The following is an 8,114-nucleotide window of genomic DNA, read 5'->3' as shown; positions in this document are numbered from 1 at the left end:
TAACCATTTTAAAATGTACAACTCAGAGGCATTTGGTGCATCCACAAGATTGTTCAACCACATCTTTCTTGGGTTTCAAAACTTTATCATCACCCCAGAAGAACTCCCCGTACCCATGAAGTAATCACTTCCCATTGCTTTCTCCCCCAGCCCCTAGCAACCACTAAGCTGCTTTCTGTCTCTCTGGATTTACCTATTCCAGATATTTCATATAAAAGAAACCACACAATATGTGGTCCTTTGGGACAGGTTTCTTTCACTTAGTATAATGTCTCGAGGGTCGTCCATGCTGGAGCATCTATTAGCACTTCATTCATTTCTATGGCTGAATAATATTCCATCATAAGGATATACCACATTTTTGTTCACTTTTGATGGACATTTGATTGGTTTCTGCCTTTCATTAGATTTTCTTGTCAGCCTGGAAGACAGGAAAACACCTATGAGCCCTGGCTTTGCAATTAGCAGACCTGCATTCAAATACTAGCTTCTCTACTTATTGGCAAAGTCAATCGTGCTCATGAAGACTTGGTTTTCTGATCTGCAAAATGGGCTCAGTGGTAGATAATGAGGTGCTGCGTGGGTTACCTCAGATTACACGGGTGCAGCAAATGCCCCACATTTTGTTATTTTAAATATTTTTCCCATTTTGGCTATAATGAAACCCAAACTCAGGTTAAGGAATTGCCTAAGAACCACTACACCAACAGGGCTGAGCCTGGACCCCCATCTCCTGGCCCCGGTCCAGAGCCCTTGCCCTGTGAGATGTGATGCCCCTCCCACCATCAAAAGGGAGAAAGCCTTAATTAATGCCTTCCAGAGATTCCAGATGCTTAGATGAAAGGTCCTTGGACACTCAGGCCTGTCATTACCCAGTGTTTCTGTCTTATCACTGCCTGTGGAGTTCGTTTTGGTGGAAGAGCAGAATGGTTCTGTCCATGTGGCCCGTGCACTGGGCCCTCGGCTCGCTATCGCTCTTGCCAGCCCCTCTGACTGCCTCCAGACACAAGAGCTAACTGCCCATGTCAGCTCTGCCGAGTTAGTGTCAGGCTAACTGGAAGCGCTCCAACCCCCCAGTCACCTTCTTTGGACAAAAGGCTTTGGCCTTCTGTGTTCCTCTTGCTGATTTTCTCTTTACTAGTGCAAAGACTCCTGGGAGGGATGACAGCAGCTAACACAAAGGCGTGGGCTACTGCTTTTAGAAGGACTGCTGCAACTTATGATAACTAAGGGTAGCAAAGAGGGGGAAGTGGAGGCCTCAAGACAAACTTCTCCTCCCTCACCGTGACGGGGGAGGATGAATCATTAAAGACATGAATCAGATTTAAAGTAAATACCGCAGGGCCAGGATGACCTGACAGCCTGTTCTTGTCCATGGAGGCCTGTGGTCTCAATGCAAAAAAGAAAAGACAAGACAGCACGTTCCAGCCAAAAAGATTGTGTCATCTTGAAAGGGTGAGAACATCATCCTTGTTCTTCCGGGGAAAGAAAGAGACCCATGACCCTGGCCCCTGCTTCCTTGTCATTGGTGGGCACGGTTGGGTCATCGCAGCAGGGGGTGCGGGTGGGGGGAGCAGGCTGTTGGATGTAGGCAGAGGGGGACCTACCTCCGGTTACAGAGCAAAGGTTAGCTTGTGGGGGCACCCTCATGCCATCTGCTTTCTCCACCCTCTGAGTCTGCGTGATCTTGATCACCAGCCGCTGCTGGGAACCCTGAGCTCTAGGGGACGCTGAGGTATGGAGAGAGCAGAAGAGAAGAGCTGCCCGAGCATCTGTCCCCTGCAGGCGCTACATCACATTTCTATCCCAGAATACCCTCCTTCACGGCCGAGCTTGGGAGTAGAAGAAGGAAACTCCTGATGTGTGATGGGAGGAATTCCTGAACTATCTCCCCCACTGCCTTTCACTGAGTCTGAAGTACAACAAATTCCATTAGTTTCATTCTCAAAGTTAGCTCTGGTTTTTAAGAGCCTCCTTAAAAAAGTCAACTCACCTACAAGCAGTGATATGAAAGGACCCTTATCTTTCCAGGGTGGGGGCTGGGCCAGCCAGGGGACTCCAGCCAGGCCAGGGGCGGGGAATGTGGTCACGCCCCACCTCAGCATCTCACTCACCAAAGGGACCTGATCAAATGTTGCTTCCTCTCTAACTTTTGCACAACAAGGATGAATTAGGCTTCCTCCCAGCTCTAACGACAGTTTAAGGCTTATCCTGAGGTTAGGGAAGCAGTTCATTTACTCAACGGATACTCTTTGAGCCTATTCTGTATCAGGCTTAAGGGAGCGAGCAGGATGCTGCTCTCAGAAGGGTAGATTCTTATCCATCAAAGGGAAGACGAGCCCATTAGAAACAACTGGACATGGGCAAAAAGCCAGAAGACCCTGGGCCAAGATTCCCCCAGAGCTTGTCCCCGGGAGCTGGGAGGCCATTGGCAGGCCAGGGATTGGGACCTCCATTCAGGAAACACAGGGAGGGGAGCCAATGATTTCCCAAGAAGTTAAAAAAGAAATTAGCTACGGGATAAATTAAGATAATTAGAAAGGTATTAACTGGCCTATGTTTTCCACTTATAATTTTCTTGCCTGTGAATCACTCTTTTCATTTTCCTAAATATTTCCTATAGGGTGTACTTCTTTGCAATAATAGCACACTTTAAGAAATATACACTTATAGAAAAATAAGAGGCTATTGAGTTTTGGGGGTGTAGGGGGGGCAGGATTTTTGTTAATTTTCCAAGTCTTAACCATTGGGTCAGGGTAGCCAGAAAAGAGCATATGGAGTGCTGGGAGAAATTATTAATCAGATTTCAAAATTAATATTTGTTTGATCAATGCACAGTTCCAAATGCCAAATTGAACTAAAATACGTATACCAAAATATAGCCAGTCTTTGTCCCACCCTATCCGACTCCACAGGTTCCCTTCCACAGGGGACTTATACAGCTCCATGTTTCTAACTTGCTATTGTCTTTTACTTTATCCATTTTAGATGTTATCTGCTCACTTCCTATTATGGTAGATGAGGATCGAGTTCTATTATAACACCTTCCCCACACCTCTGTTTTCTGTCCCCCTTCCTGTTACAGTTCTCAATCAGATCAATTTTCACTGTTTCATCACTATGCCTAGACAAATATTATTTGTAGCTGAACATGGCAGTGCGCTGTGGTTATGTTTCCTTTCTGAGTTTTTGTTTTATCTGTAGTTAATAATTGCCTTGCTTTTTTATTTGCTTGTTTATACTTACTGTTAATGCATCCCAAAAATTCCAAAAGCCCTTCAGAACAATTTTGTACAAAGCTAATCTGTTCCATTTTTTTTTGTTTTTGCGGTTGGAAACATCTCTCATGAAAATCTGCTTTCTCCTTCTATCTGGGCAGGATGCTCTGGAGGCCAGTTGCATAGTTGTCTTCCTGGGACTGACTTCTCTTTGTTGTCCTCCTTGAAGTTATTTTTGCCTTTGTCTTTAGGTTGGATTCTCTGTTTCTTGGCTGGTCATCCTCTTTCTAGTTTAATGCCTTATTTTAATGGAATACATGTACCAGGAGGCTCATCAGGTTAAAAAGATGGTCCATGGGTGGAGGGCCTGGTGAAGGCCACTCTCATGAGGCCTGTCCTTTGAGGGACACGGCTCTACTCTGGACCAGTTGCCCTCTACCACTGGTCTATAGTGGTCACACTCACACTGGGATCTCCTTTCACCATGTTCCTGGTGTTTCCTTTCACTTCTTTTCTGGGTGGAAGTCGATTTTCTTTATCCCTTTCTTGCTTTACTTCTGGTACCTCCCATTAGGCTCCTGAGAAAGGATACATGAGAAGTAGGTGTTTTGAGGCCTTGCATGCTGAAGATGTCTTTATTATGCCCTCACACCTCTTTGATTGTTGAATGACTTTCGAATTCTAAATTGGAAGTCTTTTCTCCCCTCAGAATTTTGGGGGCTTTGCTCTAATGCCTTCTTGTTTCCAGAGTTGCTATTTTTTTTTTATTATTTCTTTTTTTAAAAAATTAAAGTTAATAGATCACAAGGAATGTTACATTAAAAAACAAAACACGTAGGAGTTTCCCATATAAACCACTCCCCACCCCCACCACATCATTTTTGTAAATTATATTTTTTTGATAATATATGGGTCACAAAAATAATGTTACATTAAAAAATATAAGAGGTTCCTGTGTACCCCCATCCTCCCACCCCACTCTTCCCACACCAACAACCTCCCTCATCAGAGTTGCTTTTGAGAAGCCCAAAGCCCTTCATATTTCTCATCCATTGTATGTGTTCTGGCTTTTCTTTTGGAAGTTTGTAGGATCTTCTCTTTGTCCCCAGGGTTCTGAAATCTCACAATTATGTGCCTTCATGTGAGTAATTTTTCCTCATGGGCTGGACTCTCATTGGGCTCTTTGGATCTAGAAAGGTATGCCTTTCAGTTTTTAAACAATTCTGAACTGTTTCTTCTTTCACTGTTGTTGATTACCCTCGTTTTTCTCTGTTCTCTCTTTTGGAATTTCCATTGGTCAGATTTTGGATCTCCTGAACTTGCCCTCTAGTCTTTTTACTTCATTTTCCAGGAAATTGCCTTCCAATTCCTCTATTTGAGTTTCTCCTTTCTGCCAACATATTTTAATTTTCAAGAGCTCTCTGTTGTTGTTATTCTTTTAATGTTTCATTTCTTTTTTAATAATACACCGTTCTTGCCTTGTGGATGCAACCTCTCCTCTTCTCTAGGAATGTTAATTTTTAAAAAGTCTTTTTCTTCCAGCACTGATGGTTTCCTCTAGATTGCTCTCCACTATTTATTTTTGGGACCTTTTTCTTCCACATTAGAGGACTTTTTCAATATCTGACAAATGTGTGGCTCTATGCCCTTGATGACTGTCAGTGGAATAAAAAGCTGACTAGTGTTTCCAAGTGTGTGAAGTCCTTGACTGCTTGGAGTTTGACTGTGAGGTGACCTGAATGGGTTGATTTTGGGGCACTTAAACTCAAGTTCTTTCCTCTTAGCCTGGTCAGATTCTTTAGAGACAACTCTTCTCCTACCTTAAGGGAAAGATTCTGACTGTCAACATTTGGGGAGATGAATGTGGGAAGTGGATACATTTAGTAAATACTTAATCTTCAAGATTTTATTGTCCGTTTTCAGAGAAAAGCTTCAAAGCTTCCAGTCTTCTGCCAGGGTGGGGAAAGGGCAATCAGGAGTGTGGAACAAGGAAGGGGATTTAGGGATCTAATCTATTCTCAACAGATTTATCCCCTGCTTCTTATTTGAGCCTCCTCTTTAGCTCCTATTCTGGAGTTACCCAGGGCTGTCCATTCTGAGCCTTTTGAGGATTCTGTGGATTAAATCAAGTTGATTCTTTATTTTCTCCACAGCTGGTTTAAGATTCAGCTTTGTCAGGGCTGCTAATTCAGTTACCACTTACCCTTCTGCTTTCCAGCTTCAAACATTCTGTAGCCGTTATCTCCTCTCTTGTTCTACCTATAACTTGTGATTGGTTTTTAAATCTCTTTTCTGTAGTTTCAGTGGAGTTTTGGAAGGGGGAAAAGTTACTGATTGAATATAATATACATCTAACTTTTGCCCAAAACCAAATGATAAAATAGCCATCTGTTTTTTATTATTTATTATGCTTCAAGCACTCATCTAAGTACTTTACATATATTCACTCATTTAATCATCTTATCAACCCTAGGGGATAAGTACTATTATTATGTAGAAACTGAGGTACAGAAATGTCATATAACTTATCCAGGTCATGTAACTGGCTTCTGCTAACTTTTTCTTAGATCTGCAGCCATCTCTTTCTTTCTATGCAACATTTTTCTTACAGAAACACCCCACTCACTCTTCCTGTTTGGGGCAGTCCATTTGCCTGTCACATGGTCTGGTGTTTTAGCTGTCACCAAGTTTCTCTGAAAATAGAGTTTGCATTTTAGTTTCTCATTCTCCTAGTTATTTTTAGATGAATTCCAGGAAGAGAGGGAGAAAGGTAACTTTGAACAACCATCTTCAAACCAAATATTTCCTCTAATTGCTTTTTGAGGTCTATTGTACAATTTCATATTTACTGAACTCTGGTTAGAGCTGCCAATTATACCCCATATCTTGCTCATTCTATTTCTGTTTTCTTTTCCTTTTTACCCTTGTTTTTGCTGGCCTCTTCTCAAAGTGTGTGTATGAGGTAAATTTTCTGTTACTCTGAAATTTTGTTACACTGAGAAGCAGATTCCATGGCAGGATTAAATGTACATGAGGGAAAGCAGGGAGGGATCTGAGTAAGGCTGGGAGAACCACCAGACCATGATGCAAGTTTTTCCCCCACATGATAGACAGAGGGAGAGAAAGTTGGGGGGAAGTGTCCTAGACTGCAAAGGCAAAGTCCAGCAAAGCCGTTGGAGAGCCCTCTGTTTCTGCCTTGGTGTCTGCTCTACTCACTCTGCACCTGGTGGCAGCCTGTAGAGGTGTACAACATGTATGGAATGATTTCAAGTAGTGAGCAGTCTGCAAGGTGCACTCCCTCTGATTTTGCTTTGTATTTCTGATATGTTTTTATTTCAGGCTGACATTTGAGTGACAGTTTAGCAGGATATAGAATTCTAGGTTCAAAATAATTTTCCCTCAGAACTTTAAAGGAATTGGATTCATTGTCTTCTAGGAGCCAGTTGCTCTTGAGAAGTTGAGGTCAATCTGATTTTGATTTTTAAAGACCCTTTCTCTCTCAACTTTAAGATAGACCCTATCCTCTTTGTGTAGAAATTTGACAGTAGCTGCAACAAGATGGTGCAGCCGCAGGACTGTGAGGGCATTGCACAGGTGGTGGGGCCCGCGGCAGAGGTCAACCTCTGGGCCACTTCCTATGTCCCATGTACTTGGTGGTGTATGAGAAGCCGGTGCAGGTGTCCTGCATACATGTCTTTTTCTCGGCATTCCTGCAGAAATATCTGAAGCCAAAGAAACTTGTCTGTGGGGTGTGTTGCAGTGCTCTGGCACCTGGCGTCCAAGCTGCAGAGCTTAAGCAGCAGCTTTAGAGCACAGAGACTTCTTGTCATGGCTACCATAAAAATTTCTTCCTATCCAAAACCCATATCCAAGTGGCTACCTGTTCTAAATACCTGAATTACATCATGGAAGGTGTGAACTCCACCAGGAAAGATGCTTCCCTTCAGCCAAGGAATGTCCCAAACCATTATACCTTTCCTTGCCCTTAATTTCCCCCAAACCATCAGGAAGGTCTTGTGGAGCACTGCAAACAATCCTGTAGGACAGAGAGCAAATCTATGGTTCATCCCATCTGTGCCTCAGTGCCCTGGGAAGACCCCAATTTCCACAGCGCCGACTTCATAGAGCTCATCTAGTGCCAGCACCAGTTTTCTTACAGCACTTTTGTGGTATACTATGTGGATGAAGAGGACATGATGAATCAGGTGTTGCAGTGCTCCATCATCCATCAGTGAGCCAACCCCCTGGGCTGCTTCACTTGTCCCATGCACTTGAGGTGTTTTTAAGCTTCCAGTACATGTTAAGCCTGAAACATTTGGCTCATACGTTTTAAATGTTCAACAGACCTGAGATTGAGCCATGGCATTAAGGACAGGGGAGGGAAGCGGACTTGACCCAATGGATAGGGCGTCCGTCTACCACATGGGAGGTCCGAGGTTCAAATCCCGGGCCTCCTTTACCCCTGTGGAGCTGGCCCATGCGCAGTGCTGATGCGCGCAAGGAGTGCCATGCCACGCAGAGGGGAGTCCCATGCACAAGAAGTGCACCCCATAAAGAGAGCTGCCCAGCACGAAAGAAAGTGCAGCCTGCCCAAGAATGGCGCTGCACACACGGAGAGTTGACACAACAAGATGATGCAACAAAAAGAAATGCAGATTCCTGGTGCTGCTGATGAGGATAGAAGTGGTCACAGAAGAACACACAGCAAATGGACACAGAGAGCAGACAACCGTGGGGGGGGGAGGGGAGGGGATAGGGGTAGGGGAGAGAAATAAATAAACAATAAATCTTAAAAAAAAAAAAAAAAAAGGACAGAGGAATAAGGTCCCAAGCTCAGAGCCCTCTTTTTGGCTTTGGGCTCTTGCCAAAGCTGTCTTCCCCTACTGTTGACCTTGT

General features: G+C 43.8%; 1 pseudogene; it reads left to right on the top strand.

Annotated features, from left to right (window-relative positions):
- The first annotated feature begins 6,776 nt into the window (after positions 1–6,776).
- Positions 6,777–7,453, top strand: LOC101421244 (E3 ubiquitin-protein ligase RNF114 pseudogene; annotated as a pseudogene).
- Positions 7,454–8,114: the final 661 nt, after the last annotated feature.

Source organism: Dasypus novemcinctus, chromosome 17 (assembly GCF_030445035.2).
Source record: "Dasypus novemcinctus isolate mDasNov1 chromosome 17, mDasNov1.1.hap2, whole genome shotgun sequence".
NCBI lineage: Eukaryota > Metazoa > Chordata > Mammalia > Cingulata > Dasypodidae > Dasypus > Dasypus novemcinctus.
Note: the sequence above shows the minus strand (reverse complement) of the source record. Positions and strands in the feature narration are given on the sequence as shown.